The 10,000-nt window shown below is 54.7% G+C and overlaps 2 non-coding genes across 2 annotated transcripts; one reads left to right on the top strand and one right to left on the bottom strand.

The window, feature by feature from the left end:
• Window positions 1-753: 753 nt before the first annotated feature.
• LOC139053812 (small subunit ribosomal RNA) lies at window positions 754-2,568 on the bottom strand. Its single transcript, XR_011510801.1, has one exon. It is a non-coding gene; the product is annotated as a small subunit ribosomal RNA (ribosomal RNA).
• A 4,403-nt stretch (window positions 2,569-6,971) lies between these two features.
• LOC139053809 (U2 spliceosomal RNA) lies at window positions 6,972-7,163 on the top strand. The gene has a single exon (XR_011510798.1). It is a non-coding gene; the product is annotated as a U2 spliceosomal RNA (small nuclear RNA).
• The last annotated feature ends 2,837 nt before the right edge of the window (window positions 7,164-10,000 follow it).

Consider the following 10,000-nt stretch of genomic DNA (forward strand, 5'->3'; position numbering starts at 1 on the left):
CAAATAGCCTGCAGACGTCGTCGCATTGAACCGCGAACTCGACACCTCGCGCGTCACGAGCGGGAGCCGACCGGCAGCCTCCGGCCCTTTCGGGCGCGGTGGAATTTGCCGCGGAGGACGGGAGAGTGCTTTAGGCCACGGTTCCTTCCGTACTTGGCAGCCGCACCCTCAATACCGCCGGTTCCATGACCGACCGAGCGCCGCACCGTTCCTTTAGTACTTGGGCAGCAACAAAGTCGGGTCGTTACTCCACACTCGCCGCAGGAAGCGACCGGCAGCCGCCAGCCTTTTCAGACTCGGCAGCGTTTGCCGCGGAGGACGGGAGAGCGCTCGCACCACGGTTCCGTGTGTACTAAGCGGCAGCGGCATTAGCTCTCGACCGTCAGTTCCTTGACCGACCGCACGCTTCGCCGTTCCCCTCGTACTGGGCAAGAGCAGCAGGTCGGGTCGTCTTACTCCCATTCCGCGCAAGAGTGCCGAGGCGGACTTCAGAAAGCCCACCCAACAGTGTGCGTTACGCCGTTTCTACCCGCGGGCGCGGCCAAGCCAACCGTCCAAGGTTGCAGCCGGCGTCCACTGGGCGCAACAAATTTGGCACGGGGCGCCCTTCGAAATTCGGGCAATCCCCGGCATGTTCGGGTATAGCCGTCCCCGCGTCCAAGCGGGGCCAGCGGCGGAAAGCGTCGGGCGCAGCGAGCTGCTTCACCCACACGGGGTAGAAACAATGGCGCTCGTCACCCTCGAACAATCCGGTAATGATCCTTCCGCAGGTTCACCTACGGAAACCTTGTTACGACTTTTACTTCCTCTAAATGATCAAGTTTGGTCATCTTTCCAACAGACCGGCGCAACCGAAAGGCCGCGCCGGACATCGGTCCGAAGACCTCACTAAATCATTCAATCGGTAGTAGCGACGGGCGGTGTGTACAAAGGGCAGGGACGTAATCAACGCGAGCTTATGACTCGCGCTTACTGGGAATTCCTCGTTCAAGGGGAACAATTGCAAGCCCCTATCCCAATCACGAAAGAAGTTCCACGGGTTACCCAGTCTTTTCAGACAGGGATAAAGACACGCTGCTTCCTTCAGTGTAGCGCGCGTGCGGCCCCGGACATCTAAGGGCATCACAGACCTGTTATTGCTCTGTTTCGTGCGGCTAGGAGCCGCTTGTCCCTCTAAGAAGGTTGTAAGGTGCTGGGAACCCCGCACCTATTTAATAGGCTAGAGTCTCGTTCGTTATCGGAATTAACCAGACAAATCGCTCCACCAACTAAGAACGGCCATGCACCACCATCCACCGAATCAAGAAAGAGCTCTCAATCTGTCAATCCTCCCAGTGTCCGGGCCGGGTAAGTTTTCCCGTGTTGAGTCAAATTAAGCCGCAGGCTCCACTCCTGGTGGTGCCCTTCCGTCAATTCCTTTAAGTTTCAGCTTTGCAACCATACTTCCCCCGGAACCCAAACACTTTGGTTTCCCGGAAGCTGCCCGCCGAGTCATTTGAGTAACTCAGGCGGATCGCTGGTTGGCATCGTTTATGGTCAGAACTAGGGCGGTATCTGATCGCCTTCGAACCTCTGACTTTCGTTCTTGATCAAAGAAAACATTCTTGGCAAATGCTTTCGCAGTAGTTCGTCTTGCGACGGTCCAAGAATTTCACCTCTAGCGCCGCAATACGAATGCCCCCGTCTGTCCCTCTTAATCATTACCTCGTATTCCAAAAACCAACAGAACAGAAACGAGGTCTTGTTCTATTATTCCATGCAAGTTTATTCAGGCGACTCGCCTGCGTTGAGCACTCTAATTTTTTCAAAGTAAAAGCACCGGCCTTCTCGAGGCACACAATGAAGTGCACCAAGAAAGGACCGGCATGATGTTCAGTCCGAGCCGTCGCATCGGGTAGATGCACTACTCGTCTGGAACTGAGATCCAACTACGAGCTTTTTAACCGCAGCAGCTTTAGTATACGCTATTGGAGCTGGAATTACCGCGGCTGCTGGCACCAGACTTGCCCTCCAATTGATCCTCGTTAAAGGATTTAGAGTGTACTCATTTCAATTACGGGGCCTCAAAAGAGTCCCGTATTGTTATTTTTCGTCACTACCTCCCCGTGCCGGGAGTGGGTAATTTGCGCGCCTGCTGCCTTCCTTGGATGTGGTAGCCGTTTCTCAGGCTCCCTCTCCGGAATCGAACCCTGATTCTCCGTTACCCGTAACAACCATGGTAAGCAAGTAACCTACCATCGAAAGTTGATAAGGCAGACACTTGAAAGAAACGTCGCCGGCTCGTGGCCATGCGATCAGCACAAAGTTATCCAGAGTCACCACACAATACGGGCCGAAACCCGATCGATCTTGGTCTAATAAAAGCACCCGTCGCCCAAAGGGCTTCAGGCTCACTGCATGTATTAGCTCTAGAATTGCCACAGTTATCCAAGTAGGAAGAAACGATCTAAGGAACCATAACTGATTTAATGAGCCATTCGCGGTTTCGCCTTATTTCGGCATGTACTTAGACATGCATGGCTTAATCTTTGAGACAAGCATATGATTACTGGCAGGATCAACCAGGTAATCGTTCAACTGCGCGTCCCGCCTGTCAAGCAGGCCGGACGCCGTTTTTGCGATGCCGAGGCCACCTTCAGGCGCCCCAGCACGCTTCGTTCTTGCAAAGAGTAGCACTTTGCACAGTCCGAGACGACGGCGTTCGAGCTCGCTACGGCGCCCTCCCCGAAGGGCCGGGTATCGCCACGCGGCAAGAAGCACGCAACATTCTCGATAGACTGGTTGTGTCGACTCGATCACGGCTTGCGGTTTCTCTTGAGCCCGCAGCACAGGTGGACCGACCGACACTTGCAACGTAGCCGAGACGGCAAAGCCGCCAGGCGACGGGTCACGCCCGCGCCTTCGGCGCTTTCGCATTTGACTCGTCCGAGGACGATGCGGAACACAACTCGATATCGTGGAGAAAGCGTCGTCCGACAACCAGCCCCTAACGCATCAAGCGGATGAGGCTGCAGACGTCAGCTGTGGGATCCACGGGAGCGATACCGGGGACACGCTTGACGGGCACGAAGCCCGCCGCATATCAAACACCCAGGTCGCTTTTGGGGGCGACTGCTCTCTGGGACCCCCATATAATAGCAGCGATAAGTTCCCAAATCTCCATGGGGCCGTACTCGTGCCACTTTCGACGAGCGTTTGGCGAAAATCGTGCCGCCTCGCAGCGCCGCGAGCGAGATGGAAAGCTTACGTCGGCAGCGCAATGCCGAAGTCGTGAAAGCGCAGCGCGTCGACCGAATGCGCGAACGGCAATCTCTCGCCTATGGACAGCGCGGTTTCCAGAACAATCGCCTTTCTGTGCCCCTACGGGGCCGCACGCTAGCGCGGCCCTTTCGCCGTTTCCGAGCACGAGTGCGACCGGCGCGGGCGGCGTGCTCGACACCCCGGCTGACGCCGTTTCGGACTTTGTCTCTTCGCGCGCTCGCGCCAACGCCGCGGCAAAACGACGACCTCTGCGCGGTTCTTTCCCGGTTCCCGGCGTGCTATAGTGCAGCCAGCCGGACGGTGGCGACGACTCAGTCGCGGCCGTGCGGTGGCTTGTACGCCAAAGTTGCGTGACGGGCGTCGAGCTCCCGCCGCGGCCCGGCTCAGGTGGTTTCGGACTTCTGTCTCTTCCGAGCGCTCGCGTCGTCGTGGGCACGATTCTCGAGTGCGGAGCGGTGCGCGGACACCACCACGAACACGCGCAAGCCGAAAACGGCACTACGGTACAACGTCGGCCAGGGCGGTACGGCCCCCTTATATGAGCAGCGATAAGTGACCAGATCTCCACGGGGCCGTACTCGTGCGACAAGGCGGCGTACTGCGCCGAGCCGAGCGCCAATATTTGGCCTTGGCACGGCCGATTTGAGCTCTCGCGATCGCCGCGGTACCGCCGCTCACCGATTCAAGGCACGCTAGCGCGGCCCCTTCGCCATTTTTCGAGTAAGAGTGCGAAAAGCGCGCGCGGCGTGCTCGTCGCCCCGGCTGACGTAGTCTCGGACTTAGTCTCGCTCACGCCGCCCCGGCTGACGTCGTCTCGGACTTAGTCGCGCTCACACCGCCCCGGCTCACGTGGTTTCGGACTTCCGTCTCTTCCGAGCGCTCGCGTCGTCGTGGGCACGATTCTCGAGTGCGGAGCGGTGCGCGGACACCACCACGAACACGCGCAAGCCGAAAATGGCACTACGGTACAACGTCGGCCAGGGCGGTACGGCCCCCTTATATGAGCAGCGATAAGTGACCAGATCTCCACGGGGCCGTACTCGTGCGACAAGGCGGCGTACTGCGCCGAGCCGAGCGCCAATATTTGGCCTTGGCACGGCCGATTTGAGCTCTCGCGATCGCCGCGGTACCGCCGCTCACCGATTCAAGGCACGCTAGCGCGGCCCCTTCGCCATTTTTCGAGTAAGAGTGGGAAAAGCGCGCGCGGCGTGCTCGACGCCCCGGCTGACGTCGTCTCGGACTTGGTCGACGCCCCGGCTGACGTAGTCTCGGACTTAGTCTCGCTCACGCCGCCCCGGCTGACGTCGTCTCGGACTTAGTCGCGCTCACACCGCCCCGGCTCACGTGGTTTCGGACTTGCGTCTCTTCCGAGCGCTCGCGTCGTCGTGGGCACGATTCTCGAGTGCGGAGCGGTGCGCGGACACCACCACGAACACGCGCAAGCCGAAAACGGCACTACGGTACAACGTCGGCCAGGGCGGTACGGCCCCTTATAAGAGCAGCGATAAGTGACCAGACCTCCACGGGGCCGTACTCGTGCGACAAGGCGGCGTACTGCGCCGAGCCGAGCGCCAATATTTGGCCTTGGCACGGCCGATTTGAGCTCTCGCGATCGCCGCGGTACCGCCGCTCACCGATTCAAGGCACGCTAGCGCGGCCCCTTCGCCATTTTTCGAGTAAGAGTGGGAAAAGCGACCGCGGCGTGCTCGACGCCCCGGCTGACGTCGTCTCGGACTTAGTCGACGCCCCGGCTGACGTAGTCTCGGACTTGGTCTCGCTCACGCCGCCCCGGCTGACGTAGTCTCGGACTTGGTCTCGCTCACGCCGCCCCGGCTGACGTCGTCTCGGACTTAGTCGCGCTCACACCGCCCCGGCTCACGTGGCTTCGGACTTGGTCTCTTCGAGCGCTCGCAGCCAGGTCGGGGCCGACGCCGACGTCTGCGTGGGGCTTCAACGATTCCCGGCGCGACGCAATGCAACTGCGCGCAGGATGCCAGCGACTCCGCCGTGGCCGTGCGGCGGTGTACACGCAGAAGTTTCGTGAAGGGGTATCGAGCTCCCGCCGCCCCGGCGGACGTGGTTTCGGACTTTAGCGCTCGCAGCGATCTCGCGGCGATCGCTGACGTCTGCGCGGTTTCAGGTGTGCTACGATGCAGCAGTCTGCCGCACGACAATTTACGGAAGCGAGTGCATTCCGCCCCGGCGGACGCGGCAGCGGACTTTGTGCCTGCGGGAGTGCTCTTGTTGCTGTAAAATTTGAACGGGTGCAGCTGCGCGAAGCAAGTGTACACATTTTCTCTCTCTCTCTCTCTCTCTCTGCCTCTGAGGCGACTGTAATTTTAATTTAAATGCAATTGGAGGCGGGAGCAACCTGATGAGAGTAGGCGGACTTCGGCACACCTTGTAGTTTAGAAATTGTTTTCAAGCTTTGAGGACATACACAATCGCGCCATCTGCTTTCCCCGTCTCTTTGGCACTTCATAGTGTGTGCAGCATGCTCTGCATTCCAAAGAAACGCGCCTGTTTCTCCCCCTCTCTCACGTTCTTCTTGTCTTTCTTGCTGCTCTTGTGAGAAGTTGCTATGCTCTTTACTCGCTGTAAAATAGAATGCTTGCGCGAGCCAACAACTTGCGTGTCTTTCTTTTTTTTTGTTGTTGTTGTTTTTTTCTCTCTTCCCAAGACGTTTCTGCCATTATTCACTAGCTCTCGTTCTTAGTATGCAACGGAGCGTTAGCTCGCGCCATCTACCTTTCTTTCTGTATGGCGAAGGCCGTAGGTTTTCCTAGTTCCGCACACAGATGGCGCGGATGCGTTTTCGCGCCAGTTTCGAACGACCTCGCTGTACACATGTTTCTCATTTAAAAGTTTCAAAGGGGCTTGCGAAAGGGCGTGGTCCTTTTTTCTTGCGCAAGGCTGAGCTTTCCAGCTGTGCTTAAGCTATGCTAGCATGTGTGCGTATGTGTGTGTGTGTGTGTGTGTGTGTGTGTGTGTGTGTGTGCGTGCGCGCGCGCGCGTGCGTGCGCGTGCATATGTGTGCGTGTGTGTGTATACACGCACACGGTAAAGATGATGGGGTAGCGCTATTTCTTTCTTTCTTTCTTTCTTTTTTAACAACACCTGTGCTCCACATGGCGATCTTCCTGCCCTCTATGTTTCCGGTTGGAAGGAGTGCGCAGCCTTTTCTATATTTATTTATTTTTTTTTTTTCATTCTCTTTCATTCGTACATGAGGCGCGCTACCTAATTCTAGCGGTCGAATCGACACGTTGCAATCCGTCCCGGCCTGTGCCGTATGAAAACTTTCAGTGGGCCTTGCGGTAAATAAAAGGAAATGAGGGAAATGCGCGTAGTGTATTACACTTGCGCACGGGCTTGAAACGAAGGCCTCAAAGAAAGCCGCCTTGAGCGGTCGCATTCAGACGGAAGTAAGCATTCCCCTTGCGCGTGTTTTCCGCTCGCCTGTTCCGTTTTCTACGAGGTTGCCTTCGTTGGTTTTGCCTTGCGAACAAGCTTGCGCTCGGGTCTCGTTTCTACGCGACGGCGTTTCGTTAACAGTGAAAGACTGAGGCGTCGCGAGTTGATTCGCGAGATAGAGAGCATAGAGTCTCTAGACGGGCTGGGTTTTATAAGATTGCCCACGCTGTTGCTGAGGTTACCAATGTCGCCAGGGCACCCACAAGGCAGTGGTACAATGGAGTGAAGTGAAAGACATCGCTTCTCGGCCTTTTGGCTAAGATCAAAGTGTAGTATCTGTTCTTATCAGCTTAATATCTGATACGGGTTCTATATGGACCCACGATATTAAACCTATTTTTGGAAGTTGGCGGAGTGCTTGAAGCCTGCTTCACCTCCGCCGCAGGTCGGCCCGGTATTGCACTACCTCCGGGATCGGCCCCCGCTCACTTAGGTGAGACTTCATTCAATCAAAATGAAGAACACAAGCTCGAAGCGAGCACTCACGTGACACGCACCATTCCCATACTATACGCAACGATGCCGGTGTTTCTGAACGATTGTCTGCTGTAATGAGCCACTTGGGGGGGGGGGGGGGGGGGAAGGGTGATTAGCCGTGGGTTTTGCAATCAATGTAAGTCCCACTCAAAGCCAACACTGCATTTTGGAGTTCACTATCGCTTTGATCCGTAAACGACAGCAAGCTCGCCCTGCGAAAATCCGCTGCCCTAGTGGAAGAAAGGTTCCCTATGAAACAAAAATGGAGTGCCCGATTTCCGGCAACATTTTCGCTGCAGTGGGACCGAGCGCCTCGAAAACAAACTTGTCGTATGGCCAAGTGTGGCGAAATATATTCAAGGGTTCAGAGGTGCCTCAGCTTTCCAACCTGTATGTTATGAATACCTGTTGCTACCTTTTCGTCATCATCATCCTGCTGGCTACGACCACTGCAGGGCAAAGACCTCTCCCATTATTCTCCAAGCACCCCGGTCACGTGTAAGCCCGGTCACGGTCGCCGTCTAGTGCCTGCGCCCTTCCTAATCTAATCTGCCCTCCTAAATTTCCGCCACCCCGTGCTACGCTTCCCTTCTCTTGGAATTCAGTCGGTAACCCTTAATTGATGATCTTCCCCCCACATTGCATGCCCTGCGCACGCCCATTTCTTTTTCTTGGTTTAAACTAAGGTGTCATTAGCTCGCGTTTGTTCGCTCACCCCCCGAATCTGCTCTATTCTTATCCCCCGTAGCGCTACACCCATCATTCTTCTTTCCAAAGCTCGTCGCGTCGCCCTCAGTTACCCTTCGGTAATCCTTAAGGTCCTTCGTTGCGGCACTCGCGGCATCTTTCTCATTTAAATAAGGCTATTTCGTTCAGTTTTGGGGGAAAACTCAATGAGCTAGGCGCGATTGTGTCCCCGGCGCCGCTCTCAACAAGATGGCGGCGCCCAGGCTTTTTGCCTGGTGGTTCGGCTTGACGCAGAACACGCCTGCAGGGCAGTGAAGCCGCATTGAAGGGGCAACGAGCGGCGCAGTGAAGCGCATGCTCGGGCGAAAAACGCGAACATCAGCCAAAAATACAACCAAATGGCCAAATACGAATTTCCGTTATGGGAAATTGGAGTTCAGTTGGCGCGTTGCGCTCGCCTAAGGTAAAGAACATAAATGCGAGTGCCACATCAGCCAAGTCAATGCTGAGGATCGCGTATCATTTCTTATTTATTTTTCCCCTTGCCTCCTGGCCTGCGTGGCCCTAGCGCGCATGCCCACGAAAGTAATGCAATAAGGAAAACGCGAAATCATGCGGTGACGGCTGTATCATATCCATTGTGCGTGCTTTGTTCTTTTTGGACTACAGTGGTGTGCGTTATGAGAAAGTTTCAGTGACCAGCGAACCTATATTTAGAACCACATTTACGGTTACTGCTAACAAGCTGCGGGTAGGTGTTTTTTTTTTCTTTCTTTCTTTTTTTCGCTACCAACGATGGGTTATCGCAACCGCGATCGGTTGTGCTAGACGCGTTCTTGCCAAACGTTGGCTCTATACGCGACCCGTGACGCGTGGTCGGCACATTCAAGCAGTCCATTGCAAACCGTTCCAAGAAGAAGGATGCTAGCTCCACGTTCCGCCGGGAGCGCTAGTTCGAAGATTGTACTTTTAGACCCTCGAGGAAGCACCGCCATCCCACGTTTTCTATAACGCGCTAAGACTCAGAGCGACAGCGACCACTTGTCTTTGTCAATATCTCGGACACACTTTTTTTTTTTTCTTTAATCCAGATCGTCAGACGAGCCCGCGTTCACGCGCACATCGCTCTCTCCGATAAGCAGGGTAGCTCGGTTGGGGTGTTGTAGGGCCTCGCGCATGCGCTGCTGAGTTCGTCGCTTCGCCGGCCGGTCGACGCTGGCGCGGTACTGGTAATCAACTTCGACGGGCATGGTGAAACGTCACTGTGAAACGTCACGACTAGCAATGCAATGTGTTTGCGAGCAATCGGAGAAATGAGAGAGCCCCTGTAGATTAGTGGAAACGTTCCTCCAAGTATTACGTTTGCAATTTGCGCCTACGAACATGAACTAGACAAAGGAAATGATCTGTAGCCGCCTTCACTTCATAAAATTCCCGTACGAAGAAATTTGCGTGCGCACGTGATCTCCCGCATGAAACCAGACGATAGGTTAATTTTAGCCGTTCATTTCGATTTGCCGAATGTAAACCGGAACACTTTCTCCACGCGCTCTTGAGGTTTGAATGACAATCAATGACATGCTTTTTTTATATATTTTTGTTTGTTCTATCTGGAACCAAAAGAATTCAGAACGCCATTTCAATCTTAGATTCGATTCACGCCTTGCGTTACGTCACCCCTGGCATATCTGATGAACACGCTCTGCTGTTAAGCTTCATGATCACGGCATTAAAAGTCGCCACTTCCCGAACGTTTATCGAGCCGATGATGAACCGTATGCTGGATTCTTATTGTAATGAGTTTATAGAAAGTTTTATACTTCTATGGCTAGCTTCAAGGAAAGGAAAAACATCGCTCAGCATTGTATAACGCATAACAACAACAACGAAAAATCTGCAGGTTATTCATACTACAATGAGAACACTAGGAATACTGAAAAAGATGAAATCTAGACATGCTGCAAGGAGCCAACAAATGCAATTGAACCAACGAACTGAACTGCAATTATTTCATCAAGACATGCCCCGAAAAAACGTGGCCACTATCAATGCTCATTTCAAAGCTGTTTTTTTTTTTTGTTTGTGACGGATAATAATTATC

Source organism: Dermacentor albipictus, unplaced genomic scaffold (genome assembly GCF_038994185.2).
Source record: "Dermacentor albipictus isolate Rhodes 1998 colony unplaced genomic scaffold, USDA_Dalb.pri_finalv2 scaffold_234, whole genome shotgun sequence".
Classification (NCBI taxonomy): Eukaryota; Metazoa; Arthropoda; class Arachnida; order Ixodida; family Ixodidae; genus Dermacentor; species Dermacentor albipictus.